Genomic DNA, 20,181 nt, shown 5'->3' on the forward strand with positions numbered 1-20,181 from the left:
CCTTCTTTCCCCGAGTGGCACAGGGTGTTGGTGCTGCCCCTGTCTTGCTGGGACTACATTAGTGTACAGGTGCCGGGCCTCCTGTGGACTGGGGCCTGCCATGTTCTCGTGGGACTGCGGCAGATGTCTCCACATCACGTCCCTGACCCCCTGGGGCTGGGCAGATGTGTCCTCACCATGTCCCTCTCCCCAATCCTTTCTGCTCCCTTTCCATTTTGGGGCCTTTCGACTCATGTCACAGGTGTAAGGGATTAATTGAAGGCACATCAAGTTATTGTCCTGGGAAATATGAGCGAGGAAACAGTCTATTTGATGTGCCAAGTATATGTGTGGTCCAGCAAGGCTCAAATGTACCCCAAAAGGGAAAAATACATACGCAAATTGCAGAGGCATCTAGGGACTAAAAAATTGCATACGTGATACCAGGAAAGATTCTGAAAAGTCAAAAAAAGGGTGCGCGATACACAAAGGCACCCAGAGATTGAAAAATTGTGTACGGCAACACACCATAGGCCTAAAAAGTTCAGATAAACATGCAAGTATGCAAAGAGCAAACCCCTCAAATCAATGAGGTATGCGGTACCTCAACGAAAGGACTGTGTAGCATCCCAATATACATCTGCGAAACTCATCAGGATCATAACCTTCACGCGCACACACAGTGATGCGTATCGCATGCCTTATATCTCCCTATCATTGCCGCGAGCCACAGAGGCATGCCATGTAAGTGCGCTGCATCACCGTGTGCACCACGTAATGTACACGTGTAGGGCCTGTTAGAGATATTTCTTGGCTGTAAGTTTTGGTGCTAATATTGGTGGTATGTTTGTAGTCTAGTGGTGAGTCTAGAATATAGGGAACTGCCTGGTGATTGTTTTTATACCAGGGTAACTAACGGTAAGCCAAGACTGGACTTAGTACACTCTACAACATAGCTTTAACCCCTTGCAGTTTTTAATTTACACAACCATGTTATGCCCTTTTGGTGGCATCTCAGAACACATTTACCATGTACACCAAACATGAACATTCAGTCAGAGCCTCTTAGAAGAACACAATTTACAGTGACCATCTTTGCTTTGCATTTTACCACTTGTGATGCAGTGAAATACCACCTGTGGTAATATGCAATTACCGTTTGCTTCACCTCTGTATGATAACACAAGAAATCAGGGCATATAAATAAGTATCAGAACTAACTTGTTTCTTTTGCAAGCACGTTATAAGTAATTGCGCCTCATGAATAAAATAATACAAACATGTAATGCACTGAAGAGATATGTGCCTTTGTTCACTTGCCCGTGCTGATTTTGCAATCTGTTAAAATGATACAATTCATTAACAATTCCGGCAACAATATTTAGCACATCTTTTGCTCTCTCTCGCCCCAGGAGATGATCCCTCCAGAAGTTCAGCGAATTACTCTAGCTCTCTCTCCCACCTCGTACTTGGCAGAGAACACTGTGCAACAACCTTGAGACATTTAGCCCTGAGAGTGGAAACTTCTATCCTTTGCAATTATTATTTATTGGGAACTGGTTTTACATTGGGAAATGCACTTCACTTTACTAGAATGCGGAATTAACAGACTTTGGGATGACTGATATGTAGAAACACATGCAAAAGTGATATCTACATTTGTAGTTCTAAAACTACACATGCCTCAATTGTACCTGTATGCTGAACTAGAGGATGTCCAGTTCAGCATGTGCCCAGACACAGAAAGATTGGTATTCTCCATCAGATCGGCTGTTGCGAAACACCCCCACGGTAGCCATTTCGACAGTGTTTGCACCAGATCTTCCTGCCTCTGCCTTCTACCCTCCATGCTTAGGACAGCTCAGCTTAAACACTTCAGAGAGAAAGCCTGCTCCAGATGATAGCCCAGGAGGAACAGCCCATTTGACATAAATGCATAACCCTTTAAACCAACCTCTGAGATCTTCCTCCTGATGTATGTTCTCTTAAAAAACATATAATAAAAGCCTGTCACTGATAGTGCACATCAAAAACCACTTCCCTTTGGAAAGTTCCAAAGAAACATGTGTTCTTTTTGCCACCTTTGATCGTGATCCAGGCTGTAGCAATCGATACAAACAGCTACATTTATGTGCTGTTTCCTGCTTTGAAAGTATTTTAAACAATAAGCACATTTTGAACAAAACAGATTTCACATTCCACATTTCTGACTTATCACGTCTTTATTCAAACACAGCATAGTCTTAATTCTGCATGTTTTATTTATTGCTTTTCCAAGCTAACCTTTTACATCCCAAATGCCTTGCATATTCGGTTTAACAATCTGCACCAAGTTTATGTAAAAGTCATGAACTGACTTGCTCTGAATATTAGTAGGTAATATTAGTGGTTAGGGGATGATAGTATAATTTAGCGTATGTTAGTCTCACGTTTTTCAGTGCAACTCAGCCCACAACTGTGGTGTAGTGGTGCAAAGTGATAACATCATGTTATGGAATGCCAAATTCAAAACCTTCATTTAATTCTGGCATGTGTTCTGTGAATTCACAATACTGACATCTACTAGATTCAGCCTGAGTCTCACACATGAGTCGCACACTCTTGCTCACTACTGGGATCAATCTTTTATCCTTTTTTGAAAATGTGGAGTCTTTGCTAAGATTCAGATCCTGGCTAAAATTTGGTGTCACCTCTCCCTATCAGGGACGTCTCTATAGGGTGGCAAACAGGGCACGTGCCTTGGGCCCCCATCCTGGTGGCCCTGGAGGGGGCCCCCACTGATCATGGAGGGGACAGTGGGCCAGGCCATGTTGGGCTGGAGAGTGTGAGAATAACATGTGCCTTCAGGCTGCACGTGCCTGCAGGCTGCATGCAGCAGGAGGCACTCTCACGGCTCCCCTCCCTGTGACTTTAATTTAAATTTCAACTCAAGTCTGAAGGCCAAGAAATTAAGTAAGCAACAACATAATTGTGCTCTCTGCAGTGCCCCCACCCCCACCGGGCCCAGCTTAATTGATATGAACAACAAGTCATGTGGGGACTCAGTGCCAATGTGTCTGGCTTCAGCAGAACACTTGACTTGACACTAAAAAAACAATTTTGATGGATTGGGCTCCTCGCCCTGGCTCTGACTCTGCAACTGCCCACCCACACAATACATCAACCATTGAAAGTCTGTTGCCATGAATCATCATGCAGGCAGACAGCAGCTAGCCAATGGTTAATTTGAATTTGTCGGTGGGCGTGTGTGTCAGGCTCTGAACACAATCAAGCTTTCTCTGCACGAGCAGCACTAGACCGGAGCAGAAGGCCCCATGTGCTGCTTTTCTTGTCAAGGGTCCACCTGGGAACTGGGAAGGCCATTTTAGGTCTTGAAAAGGAAGCATGGGCCTAGTATTCACACCAGTATCCGGTGCAAACTGAGAGGCGGTGCTGTGCATGCATACCAGTGGAACACAGCAGTGCAGCACTAAGGTGAGTTCTCTGGCTGGGATGATGGTCCGAAGGGCGAGAGCCATTCTCAGGCTCAACAACGCTGTTTTTGTTTGTTGTGGCGGCCCGCCAATGTATGAGGCACTGCAGGTGCACCATCGGCCATGGCGCAGAATGTACCATTCTGCGCCATGGCCGATGGTAAGGCAACAGGCCCTGCTTCAACAAGGCCACCCCACCGATACAAATGGGGCGGGGAAGGATGGCAGGATCACTTCACACTGGAAGCGCTAACTGCCAGGCCCAGGGCAAATTGCCCGACCACACAGCGATGGCTCGGAAGCTGGGGAAATCAGTCATGTCCTGGCTGAACCCCTGTCTCTAGGGCCTGATTTACTGGATGAACGGAATGAGGTGTGCAGCATCTTTTAAAGTGATTTTAAACGCATTTACAGATAGTTTGAGTAGTTCTGTTAACGTGTCATTGAACTAGCAGCATTTCTATACGAGGCTCAAGTCCTGCATTGTTAAGATGATGTCACTGTCCGCACGTCTGCACAGGACTTCAGTATCTTCAGTAACATAGAGCAATTCTAAAACCTAACTGAAATAAATAGCCTTTCAATATGACAGCTATATATTTTATAGGCCAGTCCCGCGCCAGTAAGTGTCAATGAAACTGTTTTAGGTGCATGCAGCAAATGTGTGGGCTTCGGGCGGTGTAGCCAAGGTGGGAATTTCTCAACACGTGATGTGGAGCAGGACAGTCAGTGTCTCCTACGTACTTTAGTATATTATTGAAGCCCTCCATCTGTGCCCTTTTTTCCACCTGAATTGGGCATCCTACCTCGAAGGGTGACGGTCCTTCTAATTTGAGCCCAGTGGAGGTTGTCATTGGTGGTTATGTTCATAGTGCAATTATATATTGTTTATTGTAATTGTCTTGAGGCAATATCATTCCTGACACCGTTTATTGACTGGATGACAAGCTTCTTTAATTTTAGCTCTTGCAAAACATTTTTTAAACATTTTATACATTTTTAAATGAAAGCTTTAGTAAAGCAAAGTCTGATCTGGTTATGTGCATATGAAAACTGTTATAACTCGATCTCAACTTGTTTTGTATGTTATAAGTCATATAGCTAATGTTGACATTTATCTTGTATTCTTGTTTTTTTTACATTATGCTTCACGTAGAGAAAGTTTTTTTAAACACTTTCATATACATATATAGATGCTCCTCCAGACTTACTGCCCAGGAATTGGCGCTCCAGCAGGCCCACCTCTTGTTGTTTGATTCACATTGCGCCCTGTTTGATGGGAGGCAGTCACTCGTATGGCTCCCATTGCGACCTGTGTGATGCGAGGAGGCAGTCACTATGGCTAGATGTGCAGCATTGCAGGTTTGGATAGACCTGGTCAATAGGGCACACTGTCTGAAGGGCCAGGACAAAAGGCTGATGTGGGCCAATGTGGGTCCATTTGTACTGTGAGTTCACTGGAGCTGGTGTTTTGACCGGTGTTAGACCTTTTTTGTTTTTTAATTCTCCAATTGACACAAATGTTATACTAAAATGCATGAAAATGTACTATTAGATTGTCCTGAAAAAAATATTATATAGAGTATGGGAATGTGGTGTGGGTAATTTTTCCTATGGCATTTTTGCCTGGCCCTAGCCCACGCTGAACGTGGAGACCGCAGTTCGAATCAACACGTCCTGCCCCTCCTGTACAGATAGCGTGATCTTGGGCAAATTACTTTTCTTCTGCCTGTTTTAGTGTTGGCTTTGGAATGGGCCTGCAGGAAGGGAGGAGGCACATTTTTTGGCTGTGGGCATTGTTGTGGGAGGGGCCCTCGTAGTTACGTGGGTACATGCAATGTTAATTTTTTCTGTTTTTGCCATGTGGGACTGAACTGAAATGCCAAGTGAATTTTTATGTTGTGTTACATGCTTTTGACATTTCTGTACTGCCTTATTTTATGTTTTTCCAAGTGCTTGTTCTTTGGACACATTCATATAGGAAAAAAAGTTCATGTTGAATGTTAGGTTTTCATTTTGTTTAATAAATGCTTGCTTAAAATCCTTTTACTTTATTTTCTTTCAAAATTAATATATTATTCGAAACAAAAACAAATGGAAATGTCCTTTATATAGCATCCTCTTGGGGAAACAGATCACAGATGTATAATGTTTATATTTGATTAACAAAAACATAATCCATTTAAAGCTTAGAGGAGTATCAGTTGAATTGAACTTGAGATGTGCAATACCTTCATGTTTCACGTTGGTAGGGGGCATGGGTGTCACGGGGGGGTCACATGGATTTGGAGGGGTTTGGGAGTAGGACATGGGTTTCGGGGGTGACATGGGTTTCGAGGGGTGACATGGGTTTTGGGTGGGGCCAAGGCTGTCTGTGTCCCGGTCTCCCAAATCTGTTAAGATGGCCCTGCTCCCTATAGGCATTTAATCTGCTATCAGCTGGTACAAATGCAAGATGAACACCACTGTTCCTCCTGCCTATGTACTGCTGTATTTGCCTCCTCCAGCCCTCCTCTGCCTCCCTCACTCGTATACTACTGATGCCTGATCGACAGTGAGTGCCTGCATGCAACCAGCACTGCCTTGGTGTGCCAGCTGTCCCACTTTTGCACAGACTCCTGTGTCGGGCCTGCAACCACCTCTTTTGTACTTGCCGGGACTTCCACTTCTGCCGACATCACCAAAACTCCACACCACATACTCAGGAAACCCATACCTGCCTCAGGGGTGCCATGTCTGCTCCATCTATGTAATTTGAGGAGTTCAGCATCCCTACGTCGAGGCCGAGGGTGGCCAACTTCACCTCCACCGAAGTTAGCATCCTGGTGGATCGAGTCCTAGAGGCCTATAATGCCCTCTCCAACCCAGCTAAGCAGCTGGGCAACAACGCAAGGCTGAGAATGTGTGACAAGATCATGGCTCCCATCACCGCGGAGGGGGTGGCAGTTCACCCCATGAACACGGTCTGGAAACATTGGAATAACCTCAAAACCCATAGCCATTCTAAGGTAGTGGCAGCCCTTTACACAGAACCCGCCGTAGAGGTGTATCATGCTTATTGCAAGCGGTTCACCCAGATCGAGCTGCAGGTACTTGAAGTTTCTATTCAGACCTCCACTCACAGATCTTTATCTGGACAAGCCATCTGGATGCTGCTGTTGAGTGCCCATCTGGGGCCATGCTGTACGGCTTATGTGTGGCATGCATGTTTGCAGATGCCACATCCTGTTGTGGCGTGTGTGTGTTGTGAGATGCAGCTGACTGTTGCCTCATGCCAATGCTGGACATTTGTGGCATCAGTCATTGTATACTGGCATTTGAGTGGGTATTGGAAGATTGAGCATGAATGGCTTGTTGTACTTGGGCACGTGCAGTGTGTGAGCATGGAGCAGATGTGGACATGTTATGTTGTAGGCATGTGAGTGATGTGCATGATGTATGAGTCCACATGTGGCATACCTGATCATCTATGCAGTCATATCTGCTAATAGTGACACATGTGCATTGATGCAAGCATATGTGGAGTTGATGCATTGACCGCTCCGCGATTAGGATGTGACCTCTCATCCCACTGCATTTGTGACACAGTGCATTAGTGACACAAGTGTATGTGTGTGTACATACAAGATATGTATGCTTGTTCACCTGGCATGTGCAATTTGTTCACAGGTATGTGTGCCGGTACATATTGCTTGCTTGCAGGTCATGCTGTTGCATTTGCACATTGGTGACTGTGTTTGTGTGGGCAGGTGCCCTGGTAATGTTCACATGCACATGGCTGCATCTCATTCTGTAGCGTGAAGGTGCACAGTCATGACACATGCACATGTTAACAAACCACTTTCTAGAGTGGCCAGCAGCACATGGCCAAAAACAGGCAATGTCACCATTCCAATGAACAACAAACACACCCCCAGGCAGCCTCCTCAATTACTGACACCAGCAGCAACCCCCTCACCTCCGTCGACACCTTCAGGCAGCCTCACAGGTCCACACATCACCCACCAGCCCCCCTCAACTCTGATGAAACCCCAGCCTGGCCCTGACACAAACCCCCCTACCAATCCAATATTGAACAACAAATGATCTCAACTTAACTGGCCTACCACCAACATGAACCACACTGGCCACATAGCCACACATAGACATAACAACTGGGGCCACTGATGCAGAATCCATATACTTGAGGGAGCTCCCAGAGGGTGGTGGTGGAGGTCAGGGTGGTGAGTGGAAGGGGGTGTACAGTCAGGGGCTACCTGGGGTAGAGGCAGATGTCAGGGGGTCTGGTGGGTGGTGAGTGGACCTGTGCGGCTGCCTGAGGGGGTCGTAGGTGAGGGGGGCTGGTGAGTGGTGAGTGCACCTGTGGGGCTGTCTGTGGTGGCATTGGTGGTCATGGGGCTGGTGGGTGGTGTGTTAACCTGTGGGGCTACCTGGGGGTGGTGTCGGAAGTGAGGGGGTCAGGTGGGTGTTGTCAGTACTTGAGGAGGCTGCCTGGGGTGGAGTGTCGGAGGGGAGGGGGGCTGGTGGGTGGTGTGTGGACATGTGGGGCTGACTGGGGATGGTGTCGGAGGTGAGGGGGGCTGGTGGGTGGTGTGTGGGCCTGTGAGGCTGCCTGGAGTGGTGTTGAAGGTGAGGGGGGCTGGTGGATGGTGTCAGTACTTGAGGGGACTGCATGGGGGTGGTGGCAGAGGTCAGGGGGTGAGGGCGAGGGAGAGTACTGTCAGAGGGGTGCCTGGGGTAGTGGCAGAGGTGATGGGGGCTGGTGGGTGGTCTGTGGACCTGTGGGGCTGCACAGGCTTGGTGTCGGAGGTTTGGGGGGCTTCTGGGTGGTCTCAGTACTTGAGGGGACTGCCTGGAGGTGGTGGCAGAGGTGAGGGGGTGAGGGGAAGGTGGTGAGCTGTTAGGTGGCTGCCTGGGGCGGTGGCAGAGGTGAGGGGGGCTGGTGGGTGGTGTTTGGACCTGTAGGGATTCATGGGGTTGTATCAGAGGTCAGGGAGCTGATGGGTGGTGTGAGGAACTGTGGAGCTTCCTGGGGTAGTGGCAGTGGTGAAAGGGGCTGGTGCGTGGTGTCTAGGCTTGAGGGTACTGCTGTACGGTCTGGGGATTTGTCAGCTATTTTGGTGCATAGGGAGTAGGCTGGAGGGTTTACAGGATTGCAGAGGTGCAGCTTTTACTTGTGTTGGGCGTCATGCAGATTGGCAGAGGTGCTGATGTTACTTATGGGGGAGCTTGCACAAATTTGCAAGGGTGCAACCGTTTCTTGCGTGGGCCTTTGCACAGATTGGCTGGAGTGGTGATGTTACTTACGGGGGAGCTCACGCAGGTTCACAGGAGTGCAACCGTTACTTGCGTGGGCCATCGCACAGATTGGCTGGGGTGATGACGTTAGTTACGGGTGAGCGTGGGCAGGATTGCAGGGGTGCAGCCTTTACTTGCAATGGCATCGTACAGATGAGCTGTGGTGCTGACGTTACTTACGGGGAGCTATTGCAGGTTGACAGGGTTGCAGCGTTTACTTGCGTGGGGCATCGCGCAGATTGGCTGGGGTGCTGGGTGTTGAGTCAATGGTGTATACAGAGGTTTGCGGAACGGTTGGTCTATAGCTATGTTTTTGGCTTGCATGGGGGCGTGTCGTGGATGTTCTTCGCGCAGTTTTTTTGATTTGCGGGTAGGGTTGAAATGCACATTTAGATCCATGAATACGCAAAGCGCACAGAAAAACCTAAACACGCAAGCTCGCACAGAGTCATTCTCGGCTATGCATGCTTTGCAGAATTAACCCACCTTTCCATGAATCGGACACTTTATCTCATTCAGTTGAAGCTGGTGGGATCTCATCCCTACCTTACTGATGATGAATCACTTCTGGAGCGTTTTGAATTCAACTTCTGTCCCTGCGTTATTTACATAAATATGTGTCATTAGCATAAGAATTCAGGGTGACAGCCAGTATTTCAAAAGAGGTAAACGTGTAAGCAGATATATATTGAAGAGAACAGGAAATAAGGGGGAACCCTAAGGCACTCCCCAAGTAATTAATGCATTAGGGGAAGGGCATCATTGTATTTCCTGAATCATGCACCGGCTGTGTGTGCTGCTGGAGATGTATTTATTTATTTATTTATTCATTTAGAATGTATAAAGTGCGAACCTTGGCTCGAGATCATCAAGGCGCTGCGAGACACATGTCATGCGACAATGTCAAAGGATTAATAATGCTGGAATGACAGAACATGTCAATAACTGCAGATAATGACAGCAAATACAGCAGAATCCCATTGTCCCTATCACAAGTAGCCAGTGCATGGTCCCAGAGGACCAGAACGGCCCTCCTTGCAGGTCTTTCACACAATAGATGAAAAGGAAACATACATTGTGTTTCATCAACACAGGTGTGAAGCTGTTGAACCACACATTGTTCAAAAATGTTTAAAAGAATTGCAACATTCGTTTTTGGGAGAAAGTTGGGAACAATTGCAGAGGATTTCATTCATTTTTTTTTCTCAAGAGAATGGAAATAATCTGTTCCTTTAAACTTCTAGGCATCAGGCCCAATGTACATCTCAAATGAATTTGTGAAGTAAAGCATTCACCAAAAACACCAGGATTTTCTCATGAGCAAGCCTAAGACTGGGTCATCCTCTGAGGTGGTAATAATTACCAGGACAACAGACGGTTTAATCAGTCATAGGAAGAAGAGTCTGCCTTAAGGTTCATGCAATATTGGAGCGACGTCTAATGAACCTGGATGCTTAATAATCACCCCAGAGTATGCATTGTGCTGTATTAGTTAAAATGTCAATATGCCAGTTGATTGGCTGTACATGCTCATCAGATCACATTGTAGGTATTGATGTAATAAATGTAATTTACTTGTTCCATGTACAATATTTGCCGTTTATAAAAATCATATGACAATCACTCTTTTTCTGCAGAATGCCGTAAAAAGGATGGACAAAACATAAAGGTAAAACCAAGCAATAATAAGCATTTTCAACAGAGTAAGAGTGATTTCCGTATTCTCCCAATCAAATTCTCCAAATCTGCATTGTAGTGCTTTCCCCTTTCCCATCCTGTTATCTCTACCCTTTTAATGACCTTTTCACCTGGGCAGACCTAGGTCTAGATTCCCATAGTGATGGAACAAGAGAAGTCCAGGTCCTCTGAAACTACTTTGATGGTGATTTGTGGCAGTATGAAATACAATAAAATGGGCGACCTACACAACAGTATGTTGTTCCATCCCCCGGTTCTGTGCATTCTTTCTAAGGTCTTATCTAATGTCGCGCCCTTTCTCCTCAGCATTCTGAACTTGCTGGACTCAGGGCAGCTTTTTGTGGAATCATCCTCACTTCACCAATGTAAATTTCCTTTCCAATGGTTTTCCTTAAAGATAGCACCTTGAAGAAAAAAAAAAGCTTAGCCAAGTAACAGAAGATGCATATGTATAAGAATGACACTGAAAAGGCGTTAAATGGAAAACTTTGAACCGGAATAAGGTAATATAACATGATAGCATGTTATAAGTAGCACATAAAACTATAATATGAAATGTTAGCGATCAAAACGTAGTCCTTCATAATTACTGAATTATAACGATTAGGAAAGATATCTGTATTTGTGCTTTAGTTTTATATAGCGAAGACCTAACTGGGGAGCAACCGAGTGCCGAGTGATGTACATGTCATTCCGAGTAACAACTGAGCTAAGGAGGGTGGTTACAATGGTACACAGGATGTTCTCGCCATGAGGTAGCAACTCAAGGATTCTAGGTGCCGCCTAGGTATTCGCAGAAGACTAAGGCCTTACGTTCCTTCCTGAGCTGCAAAGGAGTTGATGTGGACTATGATCCCACAGGGATAATGAGCCAGTAGGCACGGGATTAGCATGAGAAGGATTGATTCCTGTTTTCTTCTTCACATGCTAGTTCTGTCCCAAGTCTATCAATGGTCTGGCTGCTGGAGCAGTGCAAACCATCTGATCTACAGAGGTTTGCAGCTAGGTAGGCACGTGTACAAGTGGTAGTTCCCTAACTTGAGATCAAAAGGCAAAGCTATGAATGAGAACTGAGGTTGTGCACACAAAGCAAGTATGGCCGCATCCAGGGCATTGTACAAGCTTATAGAATCACAGCGACAACTTTCCAGATGGGTAGAAATTGGAAAAATTTCAGAGAGAGGCCAGAAATGCTGTGTGGTTTAAGTAAGTCCAATAAAGGCATAGTCAACAAGGTAGTGTATATGCTTTAAGGGAAGGGAGAAACCTAAGGAAGGTAGAATGACGACTTTGAAACTACAAATGGAATCCAACACCGTTCAGGAAGACTGGAGGAAGGAGTGCTCAGCTGTTACATTTTTACAAGCATGGGTGTTCAATACATCTGGCAATCTTCCAGAAGAAGAACCAGAGAAAGAAAATTGTTTAACTAAATTTAAAAAGCCTTGTCTGAGGAAACCGGTGGACATCTTTAGACAGCAAGCAAGACCATTTTCATGTGATGGACTGTACGAACATAGATGTAAAAGAAAAGAAAATCCCACAAGGTAAAGTGTTGTTGGACTGCTAAATGGTGCGACAGATGGTATGGACCCCAAGTGTGGTGATTGTTACGTGTGCCTTTGCAATGCCCAGCACAAAGATGCCCTTCATGAATTATCCTGCAAGCTGACACACTCTATGCACGGGCAGTTGGTACCTCTTTTCAGTATGTAGCAGCAACTCCCTTTATGAATGTTGGCTTGAATTGCTATGCTTACTTTGGTCAAACGGAAACTATGGATCCAAGATTGGATTGACACTCAAAACAGAGGCAATCATTTAGGTTGTTTGCACAGGTGCTTCCGGAAGCCAACAACTACAATTCATTACCAAAATACCTGCAAAAATGTCCAAATAGTCATTACTGCTCGCAGTTTATGTGTTTTCACTTTGAATAACATACAAGAGAAATATTAGGAGCAAGAGCGAGAACTACCAGGACTTATCAGACATGTAGATTGTGTGGTTGTACAGATTCCATAGAAACCTTGCAGCACTTGGTATTACTTAGCACATCACTAACAGAACTCAGGACGACAATACTGGATAAATTTGTCAACAAACAGGCACTATCTGTGGAACAATGGTGGAGGAGACTGATGCAGGGGGAGCGAGTATCATTAACCTTAGCATTGGTAACACTTTTAATGGAAATGTGTGCATTAATAGAGACCATCGAGAATGCAAAGACCAACATACCTGAATGATAGTGTGGTGTTTGAACTTTAGAATGAATACTCAGAATGGGGATGCTGAATGTAATGTTGTCAAAAGTGAGATTGGCAAAAGATTTGTTTTAACCTTAATGCGTTTAATAAAATAAATAATTAAAAAACAAAATATGCTTACTAGCTGTAAGGGATTTCAATCAGGCACACACCCATATCTCGCCTAGCATGTAGTGCGCAAATGAAACTCTTATTTATTTTTGTCTATAAGTTCAATATTCTGAATGATATACCACTCATATCACACCCTTCTGAAAATACCCCCCAGGTCACACTGAACCAGGAATCAGGCTAGTTGGCAAAGGTAATTTATTTATTTATGTAATATTCAAATCACACATAGGTTTACTATAGATATGTATATGGGGCAGCAATAACCCAAAGGGTGACAATACAATTCAGAAATATAAGTCAAGCAATTTAATTCACTTATAAGGAGGCAAAATAGAAAACTCAGGGAAAAAGAACAGTCTTTTTTTGCACACAGATAGCGTTTAGGTTAATGTTCCCACTGCAAAGTGTTGTTTAAATACAAATGAGCACACCTACACCAATGTGAGTAATCAGCATGTTTTCAGGAATGAAATACAATGTCTAGAGTTATAGGCAATCCTCCCTCCCCCACAAGAGAGAAAACCTTATTTTGGCAAATGACACTTTGAAATGAAAATGGCTTGGTGAAATACTGCAAAATGGTCAAAATGCTAAAATGGAGACAAAATCTAAAGAAAGCAACGCTAATCAGGTCCTAATGTCGGAATAGAAACAATATTATGCCTCCTATTGTAATAATTGTATGTGTATTGGCCTACGCCAAGTTGTCTAAACATCATGTGCGAACAAACTCCACAGCAAGGTCTTGACCTTAGAGAAACGAATGTAAGTCGCCATCTTGGATTGAGCCGCCATTTTAGGTTCTCTTGTTATGTAGAAGTAACCCTGAACATCAAAATGGAGGCCAAATGACATTCTGAGTAAGATTCTGGCCGTTGTGACCTCCGTACAACTGAATAATTAATATGCCTGCAGGCCACCTGTCGGGGTCGCGAACAGAGACCTTGTCCTACTGTTGACCTATATGTAAATGTACTACTTATATCAACGAAACTAATCGAAATGCATATATTCAAGCATTGACCTGGCAAGGAACCCTAAGACCAGAATTAAATATTTTGCAGAGTGGTTAACCCGCAAGGGGGTTGGCCAAGGGCTGGACAAATTGTATAAAAGGCCTGTGTATTCCAATATGCGGTCTCTCACTAACACATCGGACCCTCGTTGAAGTTCGTTATGTTATACTGAGAGCCGAATAGCTATCTGTTTGTCAATTGACTTGGTAACTGTTGTAGCTTGAAATAAAGCATTTGTATGTTTCTTTGTAACCTGTGTTGGTGTGTTTCTTTTTGGGCTTCCCGGCCTCATATTATTTCTCTGTTTTCACACTAGCATACATGGGCTATAATATGAACCACAATATACCGTTCAGATCATGATGAGATGGAAAAAGCACTTTGAAATGGGCAAAAGACACATGTACTTCGGCTGAAATTGCAAATTCACCACCAACTTTACTGTGCGATTTTGAAGAAAAACGGGTCAAACACACTGTTCCGTTGAAATTGTGTTTTTATCTTTAAAACTGAGGGAGTTATAGAGGTTTTAGTGAGAGGTGTTTTTCGAAAATAAAGATGTAAATTTGGACAAAAACTTCAGTTTAAAACCAAAAAATATGGATTATGCTTTTACTCTAGACTAGAGCATTCAGACTAGACAACCAGGTTGGGACGAAGTAAGCTCTGAGACTGATTCATGACTTCAGTAACAGATCCCCAGCGCCTTCCCTAGCGGAACCAGTGCAAACACTCAAAGTGTAATTTATGAATAAGAGTTACACAAATAAAAATGACTATGAAAATGATGCTTTAGCAGATAGACAGGATAGTATAGCACTAAAGATTTTGACACTGTTACTGGATATGAAAGTAAAGATAGTTCAGAGATTAGAATGGAACAAGATAATGCAAGGTATAAAATAGTTCTCTAGCGTCCTGTTAATACTCACAATCCAATGGGATTTAAGATTTTTGGACCGTCAAAGTTCTGGTCAATTGTATAGGGTCTATCATGGAAGGACAGCACATCAGCTAGGCCATTCGCCGGAACTGCACGGGATCTGCCCTTCTTGTCTCCAGATATTTGAGATCAGCGGGATGGCGAGTTCAGCAGGCAGGCATTTATGGTAACAACCCAGATAGTTTCAGGATGCTTCCCCCCACTACAGCGCTTCACTGGGTTGTGAGGATTAGTTGAGGATTGAAGCCTAGCTGAAAATGGTTCAGCTAGTGCTTGGTCTGGTGGTTGGCATCTGGATCTAGAAGGATGTTGAAGGCTGGATGTTGAATGATGGATCAAAATGCTTTGCTGGAATCAGAAGAGAGAGTGTGTCCTATGTGTTGTTAGATGTCCCTATTTATCCTGTCAACTGACATCACCAAATGGGTGTATGGGCCGGTTTAACTAAACTTGCCCCTGTGAAATGGGATTGGATCAGAGCCTCATTTCTGCCTTACATCTGGATGAGTGTATCAAAGACAGATGATGTCAGGTTTATGGTTTGATTTTTACAATACTTAGAAACCTCCCCTAGCCACTAGTATCAAAATCAAATTTTGTCCTAAATACATATCTATACATTTGTAACATCTACAAGAATCACATAAAAGCATTACATATCAGTATCTGTTCATCAAAATCCCACAGCTGTGAGACCTTGTTTCGCCTTTCTGGGGCATTTTGTCCATTTTGCCATGAAAACATTTTGAAAAATGTCTCCAAATTTCCACAAATATGCGCCTTTACCATAGGAATGTGTGTGCAACGTTTAAGAATTCTAGCATAAATGCAGTTCCCATAAAACCACATATATTGCCATTCCTGTTCAGAATATGCTACACAGTTCCACTCCACCAACTTTTCAAATGTAGGGCCAAAGATTAGATTAAAAAATGTGCCCGTTTTATATTTTTCACCACTTCTGATAGCGAGTTATAAATCTCTAAAAAATGTTCATTACATATTTTTTAGCAGCAAATGGTCAGCCTTCTGTCTGTCTCTGGAGGCAAGGAGCAGCCCCCACCTTTGCAATTTCCTTCTGCAAGCCTAGTTTATGACATCTTCACAAGCAAATTTCCTGGCATGGAGAATCTGCCATTGTGCAGTTCCTGGCAGCAGACACAAGTCTGGCATAGCCCACAATTATCATGTGTCAGTGAGCATCTGCTGAGAGCAAAGCCCTCCCCTTAGGTGCAAACCTTTTTTCAACCACTTTAATGCCCAGCCAGCCTAGGTTAATTCTTAATTTGTTGACCTGAAATCCAAAATAAAACAAACTTGTTGCATCAGATAACATATATAATTTACATTCTTGATTTAAAAGCTGTGGGATCAAAACAACTGAGATCCGTGTTCCTTTCAGCAACAGTCCTTTTATATTTGCTAATCCAGCAGACCTTTAGTTTAGACAACCTTAAAGTTTAATCAGGAGAGCCCATTTGACAGGGGCTATCACTCACGGGTAGCCCAGTGTGGCTGCACAAAGATTTTTTGACAGGAGTTGTTATTGACAGGCAATCCCGTTTTGCTGAGAGGGTGTTTTGCTCTTAACATTTCAGGACCTTGTAAATTCACAGTGCTTCATTAGATTAAATGAATGTTAGCGCCAAGCAAGATTTTGAGTGTTGGAAATTTTTATGTACCGGCATTTTGAAGTTTTTGCAACAGAGTAAATGTCATTTACAGGCAGATTTTGGAGGTCCACTTGCAAAGCGCTACTTCTCCCTCTTCATTCTATGTTTACTTGTCCTGGAGCTCACTGGCACTTTTTCTGCAGCGTGTGCTCTGTTCCACCACACATGCACCATGGGTGTCAGGTTGTGCAGCCATCTTTTTGTGTGTTGAAAAGCACAGTTTTGAAGGTTTTGGTGCGCACAAAGGTTTTGCCGCCATTTTACTGTTTCTCACAACATAGATAGCAGAGAGAGGCCGCATAGTATAGCAGAGTGGGTTAATACATCCCACATGACATAATTCCCGAACTAGAGCTGAAAGCTATCAATGCGTCCAGGGCCATGCTTGAGTAGTCCATACAAACAATGTTTTCCTTTGCTTTCTGGTCCTTGCAGTATTCCTCTTTGGATTGCCAAATTCAGGACTAAAAGTCTCAGAATGCAAATGAAAAAAAGCAAAGATGGGACAACCCGGGACCTCTGCATGAAACAGGCTTTTTGTAGTGTATGACAGTTGGCATAGCAACCCATGGACAGGTGTGGGAATAGGAAGAGAGATAGAGAGAAAAGAAAGAGAGATAGAAAGAGAGAAAGAGAGATAGAGGTAGAGATAGATAGAGAGAGAGAGAGAGAGAGAGAGAGGGTGAGAGAGAGGGTGTGTGTGTTGTATGGTGGCAGTGGGGTCAGGGCAGAGCACTCCCGACATATTTTTCAAATTGTAACCAAGAAATCATGCGTCCACAATCCATTCATACCACAGGAGGACATACAGTGTTTAACAAAATAGAAGGGGCATCATTACGGGTCCGGTGGTAACCCTGTCGGTGCTACTGGTGGGTTGCCACCGGACCTGTAAAAAATAATTGGCGCCTGACTTCCCAGTGCCACTGGGCTATGCCGAGTCTGGTGGCCAGGAAGTCATGCACCAGTAATTTTGTTAGTCCCCATTCCCATGCAGTCCCATAGGACTCCATGGGACTGGGGACACGGGAGCACCGGCACCATTAACAATGGTGCCGGTGCTCCCGTGAGAACTCTGCCAGTGGAGCCGTCCCACCCGCATCTGGTGGGCGGGATGGCACTCGTCCGCATAGTTGTAGTGTGCCGGTCCGGAAACAACCGTGCCTGTAGGTTTACTGGCACCGTTGTTTCCGTACCGGCACAATTGTAATGATGCCCAATATGTTGCTCATAACTTAAAATTTCATATTTTTCTAACCTTACAGTGGAACAAACATTACCCTTTAACATTCTGTAGGCACTCTTCTTGCAACGTGCGTCCTCCATGTTGTGGTTTGGTGTTAAGGCCTTCAAGAAGATGTGAAATCAGAGAAGCAGAGACAGTTCAGTCCACCCACCCAAATGCTAAATCTACCCACAAAGGTACACTGTACTAGCTGGAAGCTGTGGCTCATGCTGACCAGTTCTATGTGAGGGCAGCTTACACTGCAGAGCCAGTCTTTGAGAAAGTAGCTTGGACTGTGCATGCAGCTATGCTGCAATCAAGGCCGTTCTATTATTAGTGGAGGAAGCTTGAGCTACTGAAACCACAAATGTCTTATTCTGAGTAAAGGTAACTTGTGCTGACGCAGCACATGCTGGCCAATTCTGTGTGAAGATTGCTTACTCTACTTTTGCTGCCATCATTGTACTTCTTGTCTATTGCATGAAGCATGTTCTGTGTCAGCTCTGGAGGACCTGCTATGGAAGCATGACATTGCTTGCAGTTTATCTGTGTCTGTTCTGTGCACTGAAACATGTAGGGCTTGACCCTAGCTTTTCTATGTGCCAAGCTGTACCTGTTTTGTGGGAGTTGGACCTTATATGTGAGGGAAGATGTCTCTGCTACTGCCTGTGCTGTACCTGTTCTTTGTGTGCAAGATGGGTTTGTTGTTGCGTGTTCTGTACCTGTTTCTTGTGTATGAAAATGCTGCACAACAGGCAGCCAAGCTGTATAGTCCCGGATGGGTCAAAACACGTGTCAGCTCAAACTCAGTTTGGAAACTTGAGTATCACTAATGAAGCCACTCATACACTAAGGCTCAGCAATGTTTTTAATTACACCTGTTTAAGGGATTTAGCATATATGTGAAGCAACACCCACCTCCTAGCATACTGCATTTCTGTTATGTGACCTAGGGCTAAGTCACATTCGTTGCTCTCTGTGCTACCCTCCCTGATGCTCATTGACAGTCTCAGGCGAGCCAATTACTGTAACCAGCGCAGCACCACTGGTGTCCAGAAGCCCATTTGTTTTTTTGTTTTTTTATAACACCTTATGTTTCAACCTCTCATCCAAAGCTAAAAACAAAGCTAGCCCTTTTCTGAGTGTATCATTACCCACACTGACCAAACAAGTGGGTGAACATTTTCCAGAAATATTTACTGCTACAGCACAGCCAGCAGTTCTCAGATAGGTCGCATGCACTGCTGACCGCTTCACATCTGTTCCCTGAAAAGATTAGTTTATGGAACCAGGACAAGGTATTATTGCTGGAGGATTTATAATGTGCACATGAATCAGACCATTACATTTGTTTTGAAAAACAAATAATTAATAATAACAAAGAACAGAAACAAAGATAGTATGCCACTGAGAGCATGAGATAACGTGCTCCCAAACACAGCTGAAAACAATAAAAACGCAGACACTGTCATGTTTACCGTTGGTCAATATATGTAAGATAACATATGTAACAAAAAGTAACGATGAACTAAACCATTAAATGAAAAGATAGGCATTTAGAGTCAATACATTGCAAATTTACATGAGACCAGACAAACATGTCATCACAATGACATTGAAATCTAAACTAAAGTAAAAGTAATTAAACGGAAAAACAACCAATCCATTTACTGGATGAAGAACACTTATTACACGGCCTGCGGTAGCGGCAGTGTAGTTATGTTTAACTTGCTCAAATCGTAGGATGAGCACTTTTTGGACAGCTTATAACTTCACCCTCCCCTGGACGAATCCTTACCAAACTTTGCAAAAAAAGTATATTGCCTGCTCTGAATTTTCCTGGCAAGTTTGATAAGGTTTCGTTAAAGGGGGGCAAAGTTGTAGGGGGGGTCCCAATATGGTTTTTTTCCATAGACGCAATGGAAAACAATTTTGCTCACCCCTACAGCCCAAACCACTGGACAGATTTTCACCAAATTTGCGGCAAGAGTGGTGGCTTGGTCCCGAAAGTGTGCTTTTGTAAATTTGGTTGAAATCTGCCCTGTTGTGTTTTTTAAAACAGGAAAAATGTGGGTTCCAAACAATTTGTGATTTCTGGGTCAACTTCGCGGACCCATTTCCCTGTCCGTTCTGCGAACAGGGCTCCGATTGGTCCTGAGGGCCGCGTGATGTTCGCGGACACCCAACGCGCCCGCTGATTGGCTGGAGGAAACGCCTGCATTGTTGTATCTGCGGATATCCCTGGACAGCACAGTGGAGAATGGAGCTGGGAAACATCTTTTGGGGCATTTGGTGTTGGGAAGAGGGGCTGGGAAGGGTGGGGGAGTGAAAGATGGTTGATATGATGTATTTGTTTAGGTCGAAGAAGACCGTGCTGGGTGCGGAAGTCGACGGACAAAGTGGTAGTCCACGGCCTTCAGCGGCTGATTTATATGTTGAATGCAGGCAGGCTTCATTAGGGTAGGGGAGTGGAATGTAGATGATATGAAGAT

Source organism: Ambystoma mexicanum, chromosome 5p (genome assembly GCF_040938575.1).
Source record: "Ambystoma mexicanum isolate Mex_15411 chromosome 5p, UKY_AmexF1_1, whole genome shotgun sequence".
Lineage (NCBI taxonomy): Eukaryota > Metazoa > Chordata > Amphibia > Caudata > Ambystomatidae > Ambystoma > Ambystoma mexicanum.